The 26,823-nt window shown below is 35.2% G+C and overlaps 1 long non-coding RNA gene across 1 annotated transcript in view; it reads right to left on the bottom strand.

The window, feature by feature from the left end:
- The window catches only part of LOC140608414 (uncharacterized), a 147,139-nt gene extending 120,755 nt beyond the window's left edge, over positions 1-26,384 (bottom strand). The window contains exon 1 of the long non-coding RNA XR_012010435.1: positions 26,292-26,384. This is a non-coding gene — a long non-coding RNA (uncharacterized lncRNA). The remainder of the gene's footprint in view (positions 1-26,291) is intronic.
- Between the last annotated feature and the right edge of the window lie 439 nt (positions 26,385-26,823).

Here is a 26,823-nt window from a genome sequence, read left to right as displayed (position 1 = left end):
ACCCAGGGCCTGACCCTGGAGTCCCGGGATTGAGTCTCCCATGCTGGGAGCCTGGTTTTTCCTCTGCCTGTGTCTCTGTCTCTCTCTCTGTGTGTCTCTCATGAATAAATAAATAAAAATTAAAAAAGAAACTGTGTGTGTACAGAGGCCATGGGAGAAAAGGTGGACAGAAATTAGGCCAAAGAACCAGAATTAGTAAGAATTGTGAGGTTTTCCAGTTGATTTGGGAGACCTGAGGATTTTGAATGAATAATTGTAATTATAATTTTAGAACTTTAGAAACCTTGTAATTTTAGAAACTTTATATTGGCCTGAATTTTTAGTATTGACTAGAACAGGACAAAGGGTCATTTGGTAATACATGGACTAGCAGTGAGAGGCCATGAAGGTCTACTTTGGGGCATTCTAGTAAAATTTAAAAGAAGGGACACATCTAAAAGTTACGATAGAGTTAACACCAGAAGAATGTGAATTTGTGAGAATATACAAAATATAAAGAAGAGGAGTCCCAAGATAATAATCTTGAGGAAACTTTTAGGGAAAACAGAAGAGTCAATGAGGAAGAGAAGTTGTATAACTTTTTAAAAGCCAGTTCATAGACTCCATCATCTTCATGAAGCATTCTTAACCACTATCATTAATAGAGAATTCATTTTGTGGTAAGTATAATGTGGGAGTGCTAAACTAGGAAAAAGACTAATTTCAAAAAAATTTCAAAAATCCACAATCAGCTATGGGATCTTACACAAGTCACTGAAACTCTCTGAGCCTCCATTTCCTCATCAGTAAAATAAGGAAGGACAATAATTATACCTTCACAAAGTGGTCTATGTTACCTTTTACCCTCAGGGCTCCAAAAGTATCTACTAACTTTAATTTTTTATGTGATTAAATTTTGTGTAACCTCTAGAGTTAGCTTGGTATAGGCAAAGAGGAATCTTCCATGTGTGTCAAGAATGTGCTCCAGTTCCTTCCTATTCACAGGGCTATAAAGACTAAAGATTAAATCAACCTAATAACTCCATGCAAAATATAGCACTAATTTGTTCACTCATCCATCTATTCCTCCTCTTATAAATTTTAGATCTTAGTAAGAAGAGAAAAGTAATAAAGAAATAAACAGATTGCCTTGAAATAAATAATGAGAAAGTCAGATGAGTGGTGATGATGATGATCAAAGCAGTAGCCATCATAGTGGCCAGGGAAATCTGAGATATGAAGGATGAGCAAGAGCAGCTAGGCATGGGAAGAATGTCCCAGGAAGATCATTTATAATCAGTTCCTTCATTCACAACTCAGTCATCTTAGTTACACGGTGTGTCCTGAGTAATGTGTTTTTGAAACACTAATCATAATCAAGCTTATTTTCTCATCTTTGCTTATTTTCTCATCTTAAAATTGGTCTAAATTAGTACATACCTCTTAAGGTTGTTGTAAGGATGAAGAGTTAACATACATAAAGTACATGACATGTCATGAATTTGGTACATTTACTAAAAATAATGACTTTGAAGTTTGTATATGATTCTTTTTTATGTATGTGTGTGGATTTGCATATATCTACATGTATGCATATTTGCACATATGCATATATGCATACATGCATATAAGGATAACTATATAGGAAGTTTTCAGCTGATAGGATGATATAGATTAGAAATCTCCATTGTGACCAGAAAGAGTAAATGTGGAAACTCGCAAGATTGCTTCTGCCAAAGTGCCTGCATATCTACATATATGTAGATACATGTAACTATATACATACACAAATAGATGTGTGTGTGTGTAGTTAAAATAGATACAAGGCAATCCATATTTTAATGCAATTCTTGCTTGTTTTCCAACATTTTATTGAGAATTTTAAAAGTGACAATGTTTCAGGTAGTGTTATAATTTGCATACAATACAAAGTATGCCTGCATTAGGATGCTGCATTAACAAAAAAAATCCTTAAAAAAATGAGTAATTAATTAAATACAGTTGATTTCTTACACATGCAAAGTCTGCATCAAATCAGGCAATCCTCCTCCACATTGGTACTTAAGTCATTAAAAATGGGGGCTTCCAAGACACCACAAGTGACGAGAAGTCTTGAGAATAATGGCAAGTAAGAAGGACAGACTGAAAAAGGGCTGGTCTCATACCTTGGACAGAACTCAGTCACGTGGCCCAACCACATGACTTCCTACCTGCAAGGGGGATGGGATGATAATAGACTTAGAGATTTCCAATGTGACCAAAAAAAGGAAATGTAGGAACTCATAAGATTGCATCTATCACAGCACCTAGCAGAGTATGCTGGATATTTGAATCCATACAGTAAAAATTTATAGTTGTCACAGTGGATCATAATAATTTCATAACATTTGCCTTAACAGACAAAATAATGACTCATAAATCTGATATATTTAGATTCAGCTCTATCTCTCTAGATTATAGAGCAAAAATATATTATTTATTATGCACAAAGCTCCTTCTCAACACCAGTTTCTCCCTATTTCTAGTTATTGTTCAGATGGATTAAAAGAAATGCATACTTATATATGCATTATAAACTGTAATAACTGCAATAGTATAAAAACATGTTATTACTGCCATTCAATATGTAGTATTTGTAAAATATGTTTATATATAGTATATAAATGTACATACACACTCACATACACTGTCTTATAGTAACTCTTAAATTACTATCTGGACCTACTATTTAACTTATTTTCAATACTTTCACAAATCTCCAACCAAATAGTTAAATCTTTCAGGGTGTATGGGGTCATAAGATATTGGGAATGCTAAACACATGGTCATCTCTCAATAAATATTTGTTGAATGAGTAAACAGGGTCAGCTGGTAGAGGCGATTTCATGTCAGGCTGAGGAATTTGGCTTTTAGCCTATAAGGATAACCATAGGAAGGTTTTGAGCTGAGAAACAGCATGATGAAAACAGTAATTTAGAAATGTTACTATGTCACTGGATAGAGAAATGATGAGAGAGGAAAGGTTGGAGAGGAAACTAATGAAGAAGCTACTGCAGTAATTCAATATATAAATCTGGGCTTACCTAGTGGAAATGGAATGAGAAATAAGGATCAAATGCTAGAGACATTTTAAATAAAATTTGGCAAATTATTTAATGGTGAATTAGACCATACAGAGAAGAGAGACAAAGATTAATTCAAGACACTGAACTTAAGATCAAGGAAGAAAGTGACACTGTTGGTGGAGAAAAGGCCACTTAAATGTAATGGTTTGAAGGGATTTAACACACTTGTTTGTTGATTTCAGAGGCAGAGGCAGGTGCCTTACACTTGCCAGTAATTTTCTATATGATAGTTGTGTGAAGGAGTGCATGCACAATTAGTCATGTTGAATTAGAATTCTTTTATTGTAAGATACTCTCATTTAAAGAATATTAAATCTCATTTTGGGAGTTGAAATAACATTTTTAATATTAATTTAGGTTATAGGGCTACAAAACGCTATCAGTACAATGCTATGAAACCGCCTCATTCAAATAAATAGCATTTCCACTTCTAAATAACAAGTGATTGAGTTAAAAAGAAAATCCTTTCAAAGGATATACTATAAAATATGCCACACAGATTTTGTTGTAATTAGGCAAAACCGCTGTGTGAGCTACTTTACATTCCAAGTTAAAATTGTTCATAATTCCTTGATTTTATTTATAGAGATAACATTTAGCCTGTACTAACTTGTAAATTAAGTAATGGAATTAATCTTTTTTTCCTAACATTATCAATTAAAATTAAATGATTTTGTTTATCAAATTGCTTTGTTTGGAAAAAGACTCAATATCTAATATCTTATCCAATAGAATATTTCAATTAAATTTTCATTCAAGTGGATTCCCATTACATAAAAAGAAATTCACTGTGTAAATAGTACTTTGTTGCTTTAAGAATTATTAACGGTGTCTACAAGAACTATTATGGAGCCTATCCTTCCTTCCTGATAAGATATGCAGAAAGAAGAACAATCCGTATAAAGAAAAGAACTGTAAATAATAGCATTTCTAGGACTCAGGCTTCTCCTGCTCTGACCTTCTTGTGGAGGAAATTCCTTCAGTTCATGCCAAAATATCTTTATTTCCAGTGAAATAAACTGGAAACTCCTGCAGTTCTATTTGAAGGCATATCAGAAATCTATTTTCTCAATATTTTCTAGTTATACAGAGTATCTATAATCTAATAAAGAAAGTGATTATCAGGGAAACCATATGTAATTTTACGTGCTTTTTCTACTGAAGACTAGAGATACAGGGGGGAGAAACATACACAAATTTGTCAAATACCTATTTCACAGTAGTTGTTGCATGGATGACCAGACTGAATTCTCACTAACTTTATGAAGTTAGTCCTATTTTTATTTTCTCCATTTTACAGAAAAAGGAACTCAGGTTTTTTAATTAAAGTCAAGTAACTTCCTTAGGGGTGCCTTTAGTTAGGCACTTAAGCAACTGACTCTTGATTTTGGCTCACGTCATCATCTTGGTGTTGAGAGATGGAGCCTCCCATCAGGCTCCATGATCAGATTGGAGTCTGCTTGTCCCTCACCCTCTGCTCCTGCTCTCTCACTCTTTTTATCTCTCTCAAATAAATAAATAAAATCTTTAAAAAATAAATATATACAATAAAGTCATGTAACTTCTCTTTTATCAAATCTAAATTAATCTTATATTAAGACATACAATTATTCTATATATCACAAAAGTGAAATAAAATAGTAGATTAGAAGACATCATTTTTTACCAAAAGGATACAAAAATACTGATACAAAGGAGCACAGGCACCCTGATATTTGTAGCAGCATTATCAACAATAGCCAAACTATGGAAAGAGCCCAAATGTCCACTGAATGATGAATGAATAAAGAAGAGGTGAAGATGTGGTATATATATATAGTATATATATATATATATATATATATATATATATATATATGCCACAAAAATAATGAAATCTTGCCATTTGCAATGACATGCATGGAGTTGGAGTATATTATGCTAAATGCAATAAAAGTCAGAGAAAGACAGATACTGTATGATTTCACTCCTATGTGGAATTTTAGAAACTAATAGATGAACAGAGGGGAAGAAGGGAAAAAAGAAGGCAGACCACAGGAGACTCTTAACTATAGAGAACTGAAGGTTGATAAGGAGGTGAGTGTGTGTTGGATATTGAGGAGGGCACTTGTTGTGATCAGCACTGGGCGTTACATGTAAGTGATGAATTGCTGAATTCTACACGTGAAACCAAGTTTACCGTATCTGTTAACTAAATGGAGTGTAAATAAAACCTTTAAATGAAAAAAAAAAAAAGACAACACCATTTAAAGAGACATCACTATTTCAGAAATAATAAAAGGTGATCACATGTGAGAGTGAGGTCGGCAAAATAGCATACTGGGAAGCAGTTCTCCTTCCTTAACAAAGACACCAAATTTATAAAAAACTATAGACTAGGATATCTCTGTGAGGACTCTAGAGACCAGCTGAGAAGCTATAGCACCCATGCTATTGTAAAAGCAGCATGGGATTCTAGCAAAAGGATAAGAAAATTCATAGCATTTGACAGACCTGTTGGGCCCCTTTCTCTATGTGGAATAGGGCAAAGCAACTGGGAAGAACCTCTCACACCCAGAATGGCAACAAAAGAGTGACAAATGTTCTGGCATGTTTGGGAGCTGCCCAAGAGACAGGTTTCTGTCTTGCCTGACTCAAGATGTTGACATGATTATTACCAGAGCCCCATAGCCCACTGTACCTGTTTTATACACTGATATAGGCTGTGTTATCTATCTTTATTGTTACAATGTTTTTTAAATGATTAAAACACTGAGTTTCATTTATTATCCATTTTACTTCATCAGGTTTATTTCAATATGTACCTGAAGCCTGTTCTGCCAATTGCTGGGTGTCTTGAGTAGAAGTAAGTGACAGAAATCTGAAGGCTTTAACTGAACAACTCCAGCCTGACAGCACCCCACCAGGTTCAGAATGCAGAGAAACTGGGAAATCAGCTTCATCTTCATGACATCACCACATAAGGCCAATCACAAATGCCTCTTTTTTACCTTATGTAATAAGAACTAGACATATTGAGCAAATGTGAAGGCTGGGCTTCTCATCTGATCCTAAAAGATTCACAAGGCTTTCTTGTCAACCAAGAATACCATATTTGGCCAAACTAGCCTTCAAAGATGAAGGAGAAATTAAGGCTTTCCCAGGTAAACAAAAGCTAAGGGAATTCATCACCACTAAACCCATTCTACAAAAAAAATACCAAGGTAGTCCTTAGAGTTGAAATGAAAATATGGTAGGGAGCAACACAACGTAATATGAAAATATAATATTCCTCAGTAGAGATAAACACGTAAACAAATATAATAATTAGTACTACTATAATTTCAGTGCACAGAATTTAAATTTTAGACATTTTAAACATCTAAAAATCTACATGAACAGGTATACAATATATAAAGATGTTATTTGTGGTATCAGCAAAATTAAATGGGAGAGAGTGGAACTGTAAACAGTGGAGTTTTTGTATGTAATTGAAGTTAAGCTGTTATCAGTTTAAAATAGATTGCTGCAACTTTAAGATTTATATGTATTTGCAATAGTTACCACAAAGAAAATGTTCTATTGAACATACACAGAAGGAAATAAAAATAGCACTACAAAAAGAGAGAGAGAGAGAGAGAAACAAAGAAACAAAGAAAAAGAAAAATCAATGAAACACAAAGGAAAGCAGTTAAGGAGGGACAAAAATGTTATCAAATGTATGGGAACAATTAACAAAATGGCAATAAGAAGTTGACCTCTATCAGTAATTACTTTAGATGTAAATGAATTAGGGACACCCTGGTGGCTCAGTGGTTGAGCATCTGCCTTTGGCTCAGGGCATGATCCCAGGGTCCGGGGATCGAGTCCCACATCAGGCTCCCTGCATGGAGCCTGCTTCTCCTTCTGCCTGTGTCTCTGCCTCTCTTTCTCTCTGTCTGTCTTGAATAAATAAATAAAATCTTATAAAAATGTAAGTGGATTAAACTTCATAATTAAAAGAAATGGATTGACTGAATGCATAAAAAAAAAAGCAAACAGAACACAATTAAATGCTGGCACAAGAGACAAATTTTAGAACTAGAGACACACACAGGCTAAAATGAAAAGGTAGAAAAAGATGTTCTATACAGATGATAACCAAAAGGGAGAAGGAGTTGCTATACTAATATCAGACAACACTGACTTTAACACAAAAAAAAAAATATTACAATAGACAAAGAATAGCATTATATAATGATAAAAGATCAAGTCTCCAAGAAGATATAACAATTAGAGATATTTATATGCCAAACCTAAGAGCTCAAAAGTATAGGAAGCAAACTCCAACAGAACTGAAGGGAGAAAGGCAGCAACACAATAATGGTAGGAGCCAATAATACCCCTATTTCAACAGAACAAGTCGATAGACCAATAAGGAAACAAAACTTTAAAAACACCATAGATCAGTTGGTCCTAACAAATATATACAACACATGCTATTCAACAATAGCAGAATATAAAATCTCAAGTAAATATGGAGCTTCTCAAGGATTAGGCTTTAAACAAGTCTTAACCAATTCTGAAAAAATAAATCAAAGTATCTTTTCTGATCACAATGAAAAGAAAAAAAATCAATAGCACAAGAAAAACTGGGTGTAAGAAAAATTCACACAGAAATTTAAAAATGCCTTGAGACAAATGAAAATAAAACACAAAATACCAAAATATAGGAGATACAGCAAAAGCAGTGCTAAGAAGGAACGTTATAGCTATAATTGAATATATTAAAAAAGAAATAATATATAATAAATCAATGACCTGATATTACATATCAAGAAATTACAAAAAAAAGAAAAAATTAAACTCAAAGTTAGTAGAAAGAAGGAAGTAATAAAGATTAGAGATATACAAAGTGGGAAATAGAAAAAAATCAACAAACTTGTTTTCACCTGTAAAAATCAAATTGTCCATCTTAGCTAGATTAACAACAACAAAAGACTCATAACTAAAATAAAAGTAAAAGAAGGATCATCACATATAGTATTTCAGAAATAAAAATTATTATAACTGTTCCTAAATAATCTTACACCAACAAGTTGAATAACCTATAAGAAGTGAATAAATTAAGCACACAACCTAACAATACTGAATCATTAAGAAATAGAAAGTCTGAATAAAACAATAAATAAGAAAACTGAATCAATAATCAAAATCCACCCAAAAAAGTAAAGCCCAGGATGAGATGCTTTGATGGAGAATTCTACATCTAGACATTTAAAATTAACAATAATTCTGTATGTTCTCCAAAAAATCAGAGGAGAAAAAACTTCAAAGCTTACCCTATGAGACCAGTACTACCTTGATACTAGAGACAGACAAAAACATTACAAAAAAAAAAAAAATACCTACTGATCTCTGATCAATATTGTTTAAAAAAATAATCAGCCAAATACTAGCAAATCAAATTCAACAATACATAAAAAAATTAAATGAAATGACCAAGTGGGATTTATTCATAGAATGTAAAAATCATTCAACATACAAAAATCAATTGATATAATATGCCACATAAACAAAATGGACAAAATCCATATGATCATTTCTATTAATTCAGCAAAAGCATTTGAGAACTCAATGCCATTTCATGATAAAAACATTAAAAAATAGCAGTAGAATATAATAAAAGTACATTTGTGAAAAGTCTATAGCTAGGGACACCTGAGTGGCTCAGTGGTTGAGTGTCTGCCTTTGGCTTGGGTCGTGATCCTGGAGACCCGGGATCGAGTCCCACATTGGGCTCCCTGCATGGAGCCTGCTTCTTCCTCTGCCTGTGTCTCTGCCTCTCTCTCTCTCTCTCTCTCTCTCTCTCTGTCTCTCATGAATAAATAAATAAAACCTTAAAAAAAAAAAAAAAAAGAAAAGTCCACAGCTAGTATCATTCTAAATGGTAAAAGACTGAAAGTGTTTCCTTTAAGATCAGGAAAGAAGGCAAAGATACCACTCTTACCACTTCTACTTGAGATGCACTAGAAGTTCCAGCCAGAGAAACTGAGCAAGAGACATAAATAAAAAGTATCCAATATTAGAAGAATGAAATAAAATGATCTCTATTCACAGATAATAAAACATTATTTGGAGAAACTTGTAAAAATTATACACACATACTGTTAGAACAAATAAATGAACTGAGTAAAGTTGCAGGATACAAAATCAATATGCAACTATCAGTTGAATTTGTGTACAGTAAGAACAAACTATTGGAAAGAAATTAAGAAAACAATCCCATTTGCAACTGCATCAAAAAGAATAAAATGTCTAAGAATAAATTTAACCAGGATATAAAAATCTGTATACTGAAAACTATGACATTAATGAAAGAAACTGAAAAAGGCACAATAAATGGAAAGATATTCTGTCCTCACGGTTTGGAAAACTAATACTATTAAAATGTCGATATGATCCAAAGCCATCTATAGTTTTAATGCAACCTTTTTCAAAATTTCAATGGCATTTTTCAGAAAACTAGAAAAGAGTGATCTTATAATTTGTTTGGAACCACAAAGGTCCCAGATAGCCAAAGCAATCTTTTTTTAATTTTTTTTTTTTTTTAGCCAAAGCAATCTTAAGAAGAACAAACCTGAAGACATCACACTTCTTTATTTCAAACTACACTGCAAAGATAGAGAAATCTTTAGAAATGTTTTATTGACATAAAAACAGACACATAGATCAGAGGCACAGAGAACCTAGAAATAAACTCACAAATGATCAATTAATTTATAACAAAGGAGCAAAAGATACACAATGGGAAAAGGATAGTCTCTTCAGTAAATTATACTGGGAAAACTAAACAGTAACAAGCAAAAAAATGAAACTGGACCCCTAAAGTACTCCATACAGAAAAATCAGCTCAAAATCAATAAAATACTTAAATGTAAGACCTGATAACATAAAACTCCTAGAAGAAAACACAACAGGTAAGCTTCTTGACATTGTTTTTAGCAGTACTTTTTTTTTATGTGACACCAAAAGCAAAGGCAACAAAAGCAAAAACAAATGAGCCTGTTTCTAATGAAAGCTTCTCCACAGCAAAAGAAACCATCAACAAAATGATAGGCAGCCTACTGAAGGAGAAAACATATTTACAAATCATGTATCAGCTAAGGGGTTAATATACAAAATACATAAAGAACTCATACAACTCAATAGCAAAAATAAAACACAACAATAACAAAAACGATTTGATTACAATATTGGCAGAGAAACTGAATATACAACTTCCAAAGACATACTAATGGTGAACATGTACATGACAAGGTACTCAACATCACTAATCATCAGGAAAATGTAAATAAAAACCACAATGTATGGTATCACCTCACACCAGTCAGAATGTCATTTAAAAAGATAAGAGATAAGCGCTGGCAAAGATGTGGAGGAAAGTAATTCCTTGGTCATTGTTGATGGGAGTATAAACTGGTGTAGCCACTATGGAAAACAGTATGGTGGTTCCTCGAAACATTAAAAATAAAACTACCATATGAGCCAGTAATCCCACTTCTAAGTATATTCTCAAGGGAAATTAAACAGAATATCAAAGAGATATCCAGACTTCCATGTTCATTGCAGCATTATTCACAGTAGCCAAAATATGGAAATAACCAAGTGTCAATCAACGGATCGAGATGATGTGGTATATATAGGATGGTGACAGGTGATAGCTGGACTTGTAGTGAGCACAGCATAATGTATAGAGAAGCTGAACCACTATGTTGTATACCTGAAACTAATGTGCATCAATTATACTCAAATTAAAAATTTTTATACTAAAATTAACTAAATAAAATAAGGGCACTTGGGTGGTGCTGTCAGGTAAGTGTCCGACTCTTGGTTTCAGCTCAGGTCATGATCTCCAAGTCGTGAGACTGAGCCACATCTCAGGCTCCAAGCTCAGAGTGCAGTAGGCTTGAAATTCTCTCTCCCTATCCCTCTGCCCCCCTCCAACTTGTGCTCTCTGCCTCTCTCAAATAAATATTTTTTAAAAATAAAAGGATGATGTAGTATGTGTACACACACACACACACACACAGGAATATTATTCAGTCATGAGAAAGAAGGAAATCTTGCCATTTGCAATGACATGGATGGATCTTGAGGTCAACAATAAGCCACACAAAGCAAGAAATACCAAATGGTATCACTTACATATGGAATCTGAACAAACAAATCCCAAAAACAGAGTAGAAGAGAGGTTACCAGGGGCTGAGGGGAGAGGAAATAGGAAGGTGTTGGTAAAAGTGTATAAACTTTCAGCTATAAATAAAGTCTGATGATCTAGCATAAAACATGGTGACTATAGTTAATAACACTGTATTGTATAATGGAAATTTGCTAAGAGGGTAGAACTTAAATGTTCCCTCCAAAAAAGGATAAATTTGTGATGTTAGGGATTGTGTTAATTAACTAGATGGTGGAAATTCTTTCATAGTGTACATGTTTATCAAATCACCACAATTTACACTTCCGATTTTGTCAATCGTACCTCAAAAAAGCCCAAAAATATATTTACGTTGTATTAGTAATATATTACATTGTATTAGTTCCCTTTTGGCTGCTGAAACAAACCACCAAAAATTAGGTGGCTAAAACAATATAAATTTATTCTCTTAGAGTTCCCGAAGTCTGAAACTTCTGGCCAAAACTTAGGTGTCAGCATTTTGGGATGGGCAGGGGGCGGGGAGAGTTTTTAGGCCATGTTCTTTGCTTAATGGCCCCTTCTTCCACTGTCAAAGCCCACAGTTTAGCATTTCAAATCTTTCTGCTGAGGTCATCACAGAGGACATCTGCCTTCTGTCTCTGTAATAGAATCTCCTTCTGCTTTCCTCTTATGAGGACAACTGTGATTGAATTTAGGGACCAGGAGGAAAATAATGAAGGACAATCTATTTCAAGATTCTTAATCAAGTAAGCAAAGTCTCTTTTGTTGTATAATGTAAGATTCATAGGATGCAGGGATAGAACTTGGATATATTTGGGTACTATTATTTCCCTACCACAGGTGTGTTTCTATATATCTTGAGATTAGTCTTCTAACATATTTATAGTGCTTTGAAAACCATGGACTTTGGTTTGAGCAGAAGGATTTTTTTGAATCCAATTTAATACAAGGGTAAGGAAAATATTTGGGAGGACAAAACTTTCCTTGTCTCAAGGTCATCTGAGGTTTCCTTTTCTCTCCAGAATCTCTGCAAGCTAAGTTCTCTAAAAAAGACCAACAAAAATTAACATGATGCCTATCAGTGGTTGTCAGAGTATGTAGACAGTTGATGAGAATGCTAAAGATCAATATTTATCTGATCATCTAACATGTTCTCCCATAATATCACCATTCTTTATGTTAAATTACAATCAGAAAAATAGACTAGTTGTCTACCAGCAGCCCGTGATTATACATTGCTTAGTAGCTGGAAATCACAGGTTTATTTATTTTTTAAGATTTCATTTATTTGAGAGAGAGAGGGAGTGCGTGCAAGAGTGGAGAAAGGGGTGGAGGGAGAGGGAGAAGCAGATTCCCCATTGAGCTCAAGGTTCAATGTGGGGCTCAACCTGGGGCTCAATGTGGGGCTTGATCCAGTACCCAGAGATCAGGACACTTAAGTGATCGAGCCACCCAGGTATCCCACAGGTTTATTTTTTAAAGGTATCTAAGTTTTGTAGTTACCTGCAGGAGGCAATTAGCTTTTTTTTTTTTTTCTTATTCCAGGATGAATGATTATAAAAACACATCATAACTTCTTTCCTATGAAGCATTGAGACACATTGATTCCTTTACAGTGTTTTCAATTTTCATTGTTTAATTAAAACAATTACAGAGAAGGCCACTTGAAGGGCACAGCAAAAGGGACCATAGATGACTCTGGAGTCATTCATTTGGCTCAACGGTGCCATTCTTACAATGATCTGTGGGATTTCTGTTGTCAGCAAATGTCCAGCCCATTGTTTTTGCATTTCTGTCTTCAGGGGGCCGCTGTTTCTCCATGAACTCCCATGGAGCTTCGCTGCAACACAGCACTCTATTCCAGGGCTCAACTGTCTCCACTAACGGCCTTTTCTTCCACAATGTGGCTCCCTGATGGGTCTCCTTGTGTTTCATTTTTACTTTGTATGAAATGTACTGCAAATAGCTGTTTATGCTCTGTCTATTTTATGGTGTCATGCCTTCTCTTTGGTGTATTAAGGGCCTGAAAGTCTTCTATTAGCTGTTTTCTACTTTAATTAGTTGCCTGCCACTCTTGTGTCTTTGAGCTATGTAATCTCCAATAGGTAGCAAGCTAAATTATCTGACACTTTTCTTTCTGTCAATTTGCTTTAAAACGTACCTTAGCAGTCTTTATGGGCATATATTATCATTAAGATAACATACCACTAACTACGAAATATTCTTTCATGTCCACGTAAAATATAAATATATATACAATTTAAAGATTTATATATATATATACATATATCTGTGTATATATATGTGTGTATACAAATGAACCTTTAAAAAAGTGACCCATCTTAAAAGAAAATGGGTCAGAATTCAACAAGGTACTGTAAGAGGACATTTAGTAAACATGAAAAATATGATCCTAGAATTTCTTATTTGTAGGATAAGAATAATAACACCTATTTCAGATATAATATTTGCCAAGTATCAGCATTTTGTCTGAAAATAGCAGGTATCGATAAAAGTTAATTATATTATATACCAAATCATAGCATATCACATAAATGTGTAGCTATTCATTGAACATAAATCTTTGTGATGACTACCATGTCTCACACCTATGCGTTTGAGTGCCTACTATGTGTTTGTACTCTCCTCCTGTGTCATACTAATTTCAACTAACTCATTGCCTAAAAAACAAACCACAGACTTTTATTAAGCATGTAAAACCTCTTTTGGAGCAAGCTATTAAAAAGGATTATTATATGCATCTTGAATGCAGAGACCATGTCCCCTACATTGAATAAATTCTATCTCTCAATTACAACTGTTTATGGCATTTTGAAAGATTCCATCTCGCCTGGCCTTTCTGGAACATCCAAACATTGTTACTCAACAAATCTCATTACATTTTTTTTAAGATTTTAGGGGGCACTGTAACACATAGAAGCATATGCTTCATATACAAGTTACTTGGATCACTCAAACATTTAGAAATGCTATGCAAATTTATGTGTATCACAGAGAGCCATTAAAATGTCTATAGAGACAGTCCAGTCTTGCAGAATGGCTAATTCTGGCATTCTCCTCTTCAAATGAATCTAAATAACTTTTACAGGCTGCCACTTTCATTGTTCCAGTGACTCCCAAATACCCACACAGTATGTGATTTTGAATTATGCCCATCAATGATCTCCCTCCTATTTCTACCCGCAAAAAGCACAATAAGTGACTTCTATTGATCTTTGCCAAAGAATAAAATAGTGATCTAAAGAGGTTCTTGACAGTTAGCACAGTTGTAATAGATGTGCCCCTTCATCACGTGTCTTGTAAATTTGGGAGCCCAAGGAACTAGAGATAATTTTTTTGTGTGTCTATAAAACTAAGAGCTTGATGTAGGGTTGAAAGGGTCATTTATATAATTAAGAGTTTACAAAGAGTCAGAATATATCCACTACATTCAAAATATTTTATAAAAGTTTCTAAATATTTTATTCTCACCATAACAGTGTTTTATAACCTAAAATGATTTAAATGGTGCAATGTACGTGCTAACACAGGTAGAGTTCCATTGATGTATTTTATAATATTTCCTACAATCTTCTTTGTTGATAGATACCAAGTGTTTATCAAATCTGATTAAGCATTTCAAAAATCAAGTCAAATGATTCAGGCAAGTGTTTTAACTCATGGAACTTAAGCAAATCTTAAAGAAGACTAATGTAATAGAGGTGACAAAGTAAGGTTGTTAGGAGCTCAGATTTGCCTCTACTTGGCCTGGGTTCAGTGTCCAGGCATGCCACTGTTAGATCTGTGTTCCTGGGAAAGTCACTGAATCGTTCTGTACCTCCATGTTTAAATCTGCAAAATTGAGATAATCGATTTTACAACATTTTCATAGGAATGATTACTTACTTTGAGACTTATGAGGGGCTTAGAAAAGAGCATGACAAAAAAAAAAGAAAAGAAAAGAGCATGACTCATAGTAAACATTAAATAAATGCAAATTTTACTATTAAAACTACAGATTTAAAAAACAGGTCTAGGGATGCCTGGGTAGCTCAGCAGTTAAGCGTTTATCTTTGGCTCAGGGCATGATCCTGGAGTCCTGGGATCAAGTCCTGCCTCAGGCTCTCCGGAGAGCCTGCTTCTCCCTCTGCCTGTGTCTCTTCCTCTCTCAGTGTGTCTCTCATGAATAAATAAATATAATCTTTAAAACAATAGGTCTGTACTCAAATCCATCTCATGGAACAGAAATTCCTGTGGCACACTCATGTAATAACAAATGTGAAAATATCATAGATGTCATCAGAGGAAATCATTACCCCTACTTACAGTGTTTATTCTAGGATATTCATATTTTCCTATGACTTATCAGAATAAAGTCACATTCCAGCCATTATACTTCCTACTAATAGTCTTTTTTTTTGCCGTAGCTAAAATATGAAATTTTTGTGAAGAGAACACTTCAGTAAGTATAGTCTCTTACTATTTTACTGTACCAACTTTTGAATTTGACTTTTTTCTTCCTCTGGAATTAGAGGTTATAAAGTCCTGAAGGCAGCATCTAAGTACTCTTGCCCTTTTCATTGAGGTAGATTAGAGATTTTCTTTTCTTTTCCAATTTAGGGACCCATGCAATTTGATTTGTACAGTTGCTTTGGGAAGGATTTGATACATGTGGACTTTAGTATAGTATATGAGTACCAGTAAATTATCATACCCTGATTCATCAGTTGGAAAGAAGGAAAAGAGAGGCTAAAATGTTGAAATATGTGAAAAATTCTCCTTTTGTTATTTTTCCTATAGTCAGAACCTAAGTTGTCGTTCATCCACAGAAATTCTATTTTGACAGGGTAACAACATCTTTGATAGTTGAGGGAAGAAATAAAAGAAATAAAAGTTAACTTCCAAGCCCTCTGGAAACTGTACTCTTCACTCCTCAGGAAGAAAAAAAAAGAGTGAGAGAAATCTCATCTAAAAACAGTCTTTTGCAAGAGAAAAATTCTGTCAGGCTCTGCTAAAACCTATTTGCCATTGAATTTTGAACATATTCTTAAATTTCATTAGGACATAATGTATTTTCATTTTTCAATGTTAGGTTAAATATTATATTGAGTAATGCCTTTACCAATTCAGTTTTGGATTCCACAGGCTATAATCCTCCTTTGTATGTTTTAGTAACTCTAAATCTGCTCTATTTCTTCTAGGAATTATTTTCTAATATGATTCTTTTTCCACTAAAGCAGACTACTCTTTTCATTGAAGTTCCATTTTGAAATGTTCATTAGATGTTGAATGTCTATCAGTATCTACCGTCTATGTGCCCCTAATTCTTCTGTGTGCCTTTCAACTTTCATTTTCCTCAGTGCAAACACTTTCGTATTTTTACTTTCATCTATTCTTTAAGGACTTGAAGGATGACAAAACCACTTTCAGAAAGAGCTAGGTCAGTAATAGAAGGCATTTTTTATAAGATTCTCCACCATGCATAACAGAGCAAAACAGGGAACAAGAGGAAGCAAACTAGAGTTGTGTGAAATTGCTCATTTATTCTTCTCAAATAGTTTTCAGTTTTTCATGAAACTGCTGAAAAATTCACAAATTGTATTCCAATGAGATGAATATTTGTTTTCCAAGTTTTCATCAAAACTTTCGTCTTCAGGTAAACATTGTATATGCATAAGACATCCTGCTCCCGTGTGTGCTGGTAGTACCTGCCTGTTCTCAGGCATGAAAATGGAAGTGGGATATTAAATATGCACAAACTGACTGACTGGATAAGGAGAGATTCAGATAGGTCTGTGACTAGTGAATACACACTAAGATTGGGGGGGTGGGGGGCAGAGCCTTTGCCCCACTTATCACTCTTCCAAAACAAAGAGTTTAAGCTGAAGATTTTTCTAATAGGGAATGTTTGTTTTGATTTGTTCTTTCTACCTTTTTGGCTAATTTTATTGTGAGAAACCAAATTATATGTCAAAATCTTTTATTCATAATAAGGGGAAAAAAATGGCCCAGATGCTTTGCCTTTTTCCAGCATTCATGGTTAGGTTTTCATGTAGAACTTTTTTTTTCTTTTTTCTTTTTGTTTTTTTTGTTTTTGTTTTTGTTTTTGTTTTTGTTTTGATGATAGTGGTGAACTATTTGATAATAGTATATTTATTTCCTGCCTTCAATTGTAATTTTCTGAATAAACAACTTTAAATACCATAGTGCCTTAATGGATCAGTAATATGATGGCAAATTTGGGTATCTGGTAGTTTGTAATACCATGTAATGGGTACTTTGAAATTGGTTTTCCTCTATGTGCATTTAAAGGATATTGGAGCATTCCTTAATTAGGACGAGGTAAATTATCCCATCATATAACTTTGACACAGATGCTTGTTAAGATAGAAGCCCAACATAAAATGACATTTAGAGGGACGCCTAGTTGGCTCTGTGGTTGAGCACCTGCCTTTGGCCCAGGGCGTGATCCTGGAGTCCCAGGATTGAGTCCCACATCGGGCTCCCTGCATCGAGCCTGCTTCTCTCTCTGCCTCTGTCTCTGCCTCTCTCTCACTGTGTGTCTCTCATGAAAAAAAAATAAAATAAAAAAATGACATGAGTCATTTTAGTTCAACCCTATGAGTGGTTGAACTGAGAGGCAAATCAACCAACCATACTTTCTTCCTTCTTCTTTCCTTCCTTTTCTCCCTCCCTTCCTTCCTTCTCCTAAAATCTCAAAACCTGATATTGATCTTTATCCTTCACAAAAAGTGAAGCAAGAAACACCCATGTGTAAACCAGGCAGGTGCAGAACAGCAGAAAATGGTGAGGCCTCTATGCCCAGCTCCAAAACTTTCAGTGTCCACATGACATATGATACTCTGCACCCTGATTCTGTTTGCCTTAGCCAGTTTTTGGTGCCATTCTAAAGCTCTGAATTTCCTTAATTTTTTTTTTCTTGATATCCTATACCTCCTAGCTAGCAATGGATTCATTTATATCATTATCATTTATATCATTATTTGTATCTCATGATTGACTTAGTTAGCATAAGAGATTACCACATGTTCACTCATACACACTATCCTCCCAACATTTATAATGCATCTGCATAAGCATGTATAAAAGGTAGTAATTTAGTCTGTTTTTTTTTTTTTTTTTTTTAGGGTTGTTTTGTGTTTTTGCAGGGTAAGAGAGGGTTTGTTTGTTTTGCTTTGTTTTATTTTTCATTTCCCATACTTTCCTGGTTCTTTAGACACATACGTCCTTTCGGTTTACTATCAGATTTTTTTTTAAAAATTCTTGAATATTAAAGTAATATAAATAATGCTTTTAAGTTACTTATTTCTTTTTTATATTCCTGCCTATTTATCAAGCTAAATGCCCTATTTATTACACCTGTTTTAAGGAGTGGCTAAGGTCTATAAACATTGAGGTGAACCTCAAGTACCCTGTTATAGATCATAAAGTAGGGCTTTGGCTGGCAACTGTAGACTGGAAATAGGAATGAAGAAAATAATAGTCTAGTTTTATATCCTAGGATTCTGAGTTCTCCTAAATTAAAGGTGTAGCCAGAATTATCATGGAGAAAAGCTTAACTTCTATGACGTGCTTTATTTCCTAAGTAGGACCATAGTCAGGAAGCTTTCCCAGGAGATAAAATCAAATTATGAGATTCCCTAGGAATCTAAAGGCTCTTTGTTGGTTTCATTTCTACATTTGCTCATTTGGAATCTTCCATGTTTACCTTTACAATTACCTCAAAATATATATTGGTAATCTGTTATGTACCATTGCATTATAGTTCTGTTACGGTCACATTGGTGAATAAGGCACAAATCTTCCCCCCCGCCCCCCACAGAGTTTAAAATCTAATACATGAGGTGATGATTCTGGTACATGGCAAATACGGTGTATTGTGAGAGGCACCTGATCCAACTACAGAAAATCCTGGTGACCACTTAGGATAATATAAAGCCTAAAGCTAGGTTTTTATATTATTAGGATTTAACTAGTCAAAGGGGAGAACAAGAAAATGAGAGTGCTTCAGACTGAGGAACCATGTAAAAAGACTCAGAAGAAAAACAGATTATGGATAAGAGAAAGTAATTTATTCTGGTAGGAGGTTATGGTGTGAGGATGGTGATACCGAGAGATGAGACCAGTTCATGAAAACATGAAAAGCCCATTGACCATAATCACAAGTATTTGCTTTATCCTGATGGTACTGAGGGGAAGCTGGTCATTAAGGAATTTTTAATTACTAAATGGTTTTAATAGGAGAAATGTATATATATATATATATATATATATATATATATATATATATATATGTTTAATATATATTGTGTGCACGCATGCACGCATACACACATACATTTAGGACTAATTATGTGGAAAAGATGGAAACAGTTATAAACTTGAGTGAGTGCCCTAAGTCATTTTAGCGCAAATCTCCACCTCATCTCCATGCCATGTATGACAGATGCATTATGAATATTCTGCTATCAAGTTATTCAGTCCCTCTTACTCTGCATTCACAGATTTGACTCAGTGGAGGTAGCATAAAGAGGAAAAAAAATGCTCCCAATTCTTACCAACTATGAGTCTGGCAGGTAGCTTAATCCCTCCTAATTTTAGGTTTCTCTCATTTGTTTATTAAAAAAAAGAAAAAGTTTGGTAATAAGTCACTAACCCAATATAGAGTGCCTATGGAAAATAAAAATAACCTGGATATTTAATTTTATTGCATTATTTCACAATAATATATATTTTGTTATATCAAAGAAAATTTTTAGATCAAATAAATATTTATTATTATTGTGTTATATCACAGAAATTTCTCCCAAAAGACTATAGCATAGCACAAATCATGACAAAGGTAACTTAGTTATGTGAAGAATGATGGCTGGAGCTGGCCAGTGTAAAAACCCTTCACTTGTTTCTGATTTGTTCAGTAGCCACAGCAAATAACAAGAATATGAGAAGTTTGCAAGATATACAGATGACTCTGGTGGGAGTGCAAGAATGACACTTTTTTTTTTAAATTTTTTTATGATAGTCACAGAGAGAGAGAGAGAGAGAGAGAGAGGCAGAGACATAGGCAGAGGGAGAAGCAGGCTCCATGCACCGGGAGCCCAATGTGGGATTCAATCCCGGGTCTCCAGGATCGCGCCCTGGGCCAAAGGCAGGCGCTAAACCGCTGCGCCACCCAGGGATCCCAAGAATGACACTTTGAAAGTTGGAGGAAGGAGGAGGAGAGGGACAAAGTTTTTTTTAAAAAACATCCTGAAATTTATTATTTCTTACCAAGCAGATGCCAGGGAGTATCACATAGTATATGTAATAATGGAAAATAATGCAGGTAGATAAATTTTGGTATGTGTTGAGCAAGCAATAAATAACTGCTCCTTGGGCAGCCCCGGTGGCGCAGCCTGCGGTTTAGCGCCGCCTGCAGCCCAGGGCATGATCCTGGAGACCCTGGATCAAGTCCCACGTCAGGCTCTCTGCATGGAGCCTGCTTCTCCCTCTGCTTGTGTCTCTGCCTCTCTTTCTCTCTCTGCATCTCTATGAATAAATAAAATATTTAAAAAAATAAATAACTGCTTCTACGTTGCAGTCTTTGAGAACCTGAGATATAGACAGTTCTGATCATGCTGATGCTTCCAGCTGGGAACAAAGTTCATGTATCCTAGTTTATCCCAAAGTAAGTGAAGAACATCTAAGACACACTGTGCTGAGGTCTAATTATCTTTGCACCATTGACAGAAAAATATAATTTTATTTGCCTTGTTGATAACAAGTTTTATATTCTTACTATGTGGGTGGGTCTTTTAGCCAAGCTATAATGGCAGCATTCCAAGTCACCTGCTCTTCTTGGGAGATAGCAGATGTGTTCAGACTTCTTTGGTGAGTCATTAACTTTCCAGGCCTTAAAAAGGCCTGCACACAAGAGCTCTGCAAACCATCTGTGCCTCTGCTTCCTACCAATTCTGGTAACCCTCTCTAACCAACACAGTATTTACATTGTTAACTCTTAACAACAAAGTTCCATCAACTTCAGAAATTTCATGGCAAGGCAAGTATTGCTTTCAGATATTTCTAGGTTATGGTCTCTCAATTAAATGCATTTTTTGTATTTAACACAGACTCAACTAACTTAACTTCTGCAGGCTACCAAACAGGAATGTAAAGTCCCATTTCTTTAAAGGACTGGAAGAAAGCACCAATTATCATCCTGAATACCTTTTAGTTAAAATGATACCTAAGTTTTACCAGACTAATGAATTGAGACCATTTCACAGGAATTTTATTCTACCCCATTTACATCATGCAGTATCTAAAATGTTGTACACTCTTTGGCTACCTAGTGGGAAGATATGTTAGATATACATTTATTCACAGCTCAGAATCACCATGGACTCATTAACAGGCCTTCTCATTGTAAAATAGTACTTTCTGCAAGCACTTCACATGGCTTATCAATCAACTCAATTTACATTTATGAGTGTCCTTCACGTGTCCATCCCATGGTGCTAGGGGGACTTTATATAAAGGAAAATACAATAAATATTTAAAAGGCTAAATCAAACAAATAAGTTTTTTAGTTGAACCTTACAAATCAACAGCAATTTTAAAGCTCTCATGCATAAAAGAATAGATTTCCTGGCTGAAGAGCAGGGTGTGGAAGGATATGATCTATTACAATCAGTCTGCAAGGTGGGAGATGGAGGTCAGTGATTGTAAATTGTGGCAGAAACTCCTTCAGAATCATGAAGTCTTTATGTGACAGGCGTGCACTGAGTAGGTGCAGAAAGGAAACCATATGGTTAATAAAACACACATGCACCACACATACAAGCACACACATGCACACACAAATACAACTTTACAGTAACCCTAAGGTCAAAAAGTTTGATTTTAGAACAAAGAAAATCACCTCTTTAAAGTTAGCAGCATAGATTACATTTTAAACACTTATACTAGGGAACCAATCAGTAGCAACCCATTTTATCTGTACTAAATTCAGGGAAATTTGAAGACATCCATGCTTGAATATCACACAGACAATTATGCAAAACATCAAGCTGCTTCATAGGTCTGCAGGGACTGGAAAGAATATCTGAGTATCGTCTGCATACATATGACACTACAGGCCACAGCATTGAATAATGTTATACACTAAAAATATCTAAATATAAAGCTAAATAGGATTTCAAACAAGCCCCAGGGGAATCAGAAAGTAACTTGGCAAAGCACAAACCATTCCCTAAAGAAACAAATTGAAAGGAGAATAAAAGGATAAAGAAACTATCCAAAACAACCCATGCTAATTCCAGAAACTTCAAAAACATAGAGTTCTATCAAAGAATGACACAGTCAGCAGTATTCAAACTAGACAAATAGCCTTAAAAGGGTACAAGAAAACAGACATTCAACCAAGAAAATGCTCATGGACATTATGTAGTAATCTAAGTCTCAGGTCAGTAGTATGTGCATTCAACATGAGGTGCTAAAATGATATCCTAGCAAAAATCCAAGATATACTGTCTTTATCTAATGATTAGTAACAATTTTAGTGTTGTTGATGAAGAGCTTAAAAAACAAACAAACAACATAAGTTTCCAGCATTGTAGATTCTACTCAACTGTTTTACCTCTATCATTGTGGACCCAATGCCCCATTTTATATATATCTATATAGATGATAGATAGATAGATAGATAGATAGATAGATAGATAGATAGATGATAGAATTCTTAAGGGACAAAAGGTGATATTGCTGTTGTATTATCCTTATCATTATCCAATTATCAAATATTATAAAAATTATATAGTTTTGTCTTCCTCCATGTAGACCACCCATCACTTTTTTTAATATTTTATTCTTGATCTGGTTTTCTTATTACCCTAATTGTCAAAATTTGCTACCTCAACAACAACAAAAAAAATTGCACTAAATGAAGTCAAACAGGCAAGGAAGAAATTACTCAAATCTACTGAAGTAGGAGAGAGAGACTGAGCATAACTCCTCTGAAACAAAAGTCAAATGGATTTTTATTTTATTTTTTAAGACTCCCACTATCTGTCTGTCTGTTGTTTGTTTATTTATTTATTTACTTATTTATGAGAGCATGAGAGAAAGCGCATGGGTAGGGGGCTTGGGGAGAGGGAGAAGCAGACAGGAGCTACCCTGGACTAGATCCTAGGACCCTCAGATCATGACCTGAGCCAAAGGGAGACATTTAATTGCTTAACTGATGAGCCATCCAGATGCCTCACAAGCGGATTTTTAAATGCTGGGATGAAATAAAGAAAAAATTATTGTTTTTTTCTGGAGGACTTTGCAGGAAATCATGTCTACGATTAAACTATTTATGTTTGCTAATTGTCAATTCTCTCTCATTGAAGTTAGGATCCCTCCCCATCCCCCACCACCACCCTACCCTCCACTGAAACTAAGCCATAGGGGCTCTACCTTCCTTGGTGATTACATAATTACATTTCAAAGGGATGGCTCTCAGTCCTTGAGAAAAACTTCATGCATTATAAAACCGGAAATAAGCTGGGAAAAGTTTACATCTCAAGGGATCAGGGAAAGAATCTCTAATTACAAGGTTTCTAAAGTCAATGCACCAATGGATAGTCTTTCCTCCTTTATCGAATATTAGTTGCCCATAAAGTTCAGGGTCCACTTCTGGATTCTCTATTCTGTTCCACTGATCTATGTGTCTGTTTTTGTGCCAGTACCACACTGTCTTGATGCCCACAGCTTTGTAGTACAACCTGAAATCTGGCATTGTGATGCCCCCAGATATGGTTTTCTTTTTTAAAATTCCCCTGGCTATTCGGGGTCTTTTCTGATTCCACACAAATCTTAAAATAATTTGTTCTAACTCTCTGAAGAAAGTCCATGGTATTTTGATAGGGATTGCATTAAACGTGTAAATTGCCCTGGGTAACATTGACATTTTCACAATATTAATTCTGCCAATCCATGAGCATGGAATATTTTTCCATCTCTTTGTGTCTTCCTCAATTTATTTCAGAAGTGTTCTATAGTTTTGAGGGTATAGATCCTTTACATCTTTGGTTAGGTTTATTCCTAGGTATCTTATGCTTTTGGGTGCAATTGTAAATAGACATGGCCAACATGCATATGAGAAAATGCTCTGCATCACTTGCCATCAGGGAAATACAAATCAAAACCACAATGAGATACCACCTCACACCAGTGAGAATGGGGAACATTAACAAGGCAGGAAACCACAAATGTTGGAGAGGATGCGGAGAAAAGGGAACCCTCATACATTGTTGGTGGGAATGTGAACTGGTGCAGCCACTCTGGAAAACTGTGTGGAGGTTCCTCAAACAGTTAAAAATAGACCTGCCCTACGACCCAGCAATTGCACTGCTGGGGATTTACCCCAAAGATACAGATGCAATGAAACGCCGGGACACCTGCACCCCGATGTTTATAGCAGCAATGGCCACGATAGCCAAACTGTGGAAGGAGCCTCGGTGTCCAACGAAAGATGAATGGATAAAGAAGATGTGGTTTATGTATACAATGGAATATTACTCAGCTATTAGAAATGACAAATACCCACCATTTGCTTCAACGTGGATGGAACTGGAGGGTATTATGCTGAGTGAAGTAAGTCAGTCGGAGAAGGACAAACATTATATGTTCTCATTCATTTGGGGAATATAAATAATAGTGAAAGGGAATATAAGGGAAGGGAGAAGAAATGTGTGGGAAATATCAGAAAGGGAGACAGAACGTAAAGACTCCTAACTCTGGGAAATGAACTGGGGGTGCTGGAAGGGGAGGAGGGCGGGGGGTGGGAGTGAATGGGTGACGGGCACTGGGGGTTATTCTGTATGTTGGTAAATTGAACACCAATAAAAAATAAATTAAAAAAAATAAAATAAATAAATAAAGTCAATGCACCAAGTAAAGGAAGTGTCGGAAAGAAATCTGTCCAAAGTGTAGCCAAGCTGTGAGGAATATTAAGGACATCTTGGTCAGCCATATGCATCTCTTAGAAAGTACCGCTCAATTGCCCTAGAAGTTTATCTCCCAGACTGGTGGCTGTTGGAAGTATTCCAGATTTTTTTTTTAAGATTTTATTTATTTATTCATGAGAGACACACACAGAGAGAGAGAGAGAGGCAGAGACACAGACAGAGGGAGAAGCAGGCTTCACGCAGGGGGCCCGATGCGGGACTCAATCCCAGGTTTCTAGGATCAGGCCCTGGGCTGAAGGCAGGGGCTAAACCGCTGAGCCACCTGGGCTGCCCAAGTATTCCAGATTTTGATTAACAAATAAAGTTACCAATTTCCATAGCAGAATAAAACAATGATCATTACATTATAGAAAAACAAATATATATATGATTATGCTCATGAATGTGCTCACGATAAAGCAAAATCATATTTAATATCATCATGATCAAAAATGGATAAGCCTCATGTTTCTAACATTATATGAGATAAAATGGTAGCAATAAATACATTTTTATATTTTTACTAAGATTATGAATGTTCTGTAGTCAATAGTCATGTATGTAATATTTTATAATTTTAAACCTTTCCATTTTTTGATGCTTAGAGAAGTAAATATAACATTGCATAGACGTGATATGAATATGTGTCAATATTGAATAAAAGAAACTAATTCTTGACCACAATTAGTTTTAAATGAATACTGCCACACCAGTGGGCAAAATGAAACCCACCAGATTGATTTTCTTTGCCCCGAATCCTTTGTAATAAAATATTCATATCTATATGCTCTCAGGAATTTGGCAGAACACACTTCAATTAACATACCTCAGTGCTTCTAATTTGATGGCTACCAAATTAGAAATTTAAACAACATAATGGAAAGAAGTCTTTTGTGATAAACAAACCTTGTTGCTGTGGGCGAGCTTAGATCTTTTTTTTTTGGTTTTGTTGTTGTTGTTGCTGTTGTTGTTGTTGTTGTTGTTTCTTGGAACTGTGCTTGCCTGTAAGCTACCCACCTGGCTACTCAGGCTCTCCTTGGGAGAGGACTCCACGCTCCTTCTCTTCAGTTGTTCACAGCTTTGTTTAATTTCCTATTGAAAGAAAAACTCAAACTTGGGAGATTTTTCTGAAGTCACTGCAGGTAGTTAACAGTTTGGTTAAAAATAATTAAGCCAATTTGTTAATATGAAACTTAAACTCCTTCAGATAGAACACTAAGCTCACAGGATAAAAGAGACTGCCTAAATGGAAGGTTCTCCGGGGAGGCTTGGAGCCAGACCCAGCATGAGGTGCTTTATTTTCTACTGTAAATCTTCACACTTCTGCAAAATTGTTGGAAGCCAGTACCTCTGTGGGTAGTTTTGCTTATTCTTTTCTGCGTGTAACTGGTCCCTACTGGGAGTACCTCTAGTTGCTCCCAAGCAGATACCCTACAGCTAGCTCAAAGCATTAACAGAATGCAGAGTGAACTGAATACAGTGTGACAGATGCTTTCAGAAGGGACAGCCAAGGTAGAAACAAAAGACAGAATAACAGATACACTGTACT

Source organism: Canis lupus, chromosome 17 (genome assembly GCF_048164855.1).
Source record: "Canis lupus baileyi chromosome 17, mCanLup2.hap1, whole genome shotgun sequence".
Classification (NCBI taxonomy): domain Eukaryota; kingdom Metazoa; phylum Chordata; class Mammalia; order Carnivora; family Canidae; genus Canis; species Canis lupus.
Note: the sequence above shows the minus strand (reverse complement) of the source record. Positions and strands in the feature narration are given on the sequence as shown.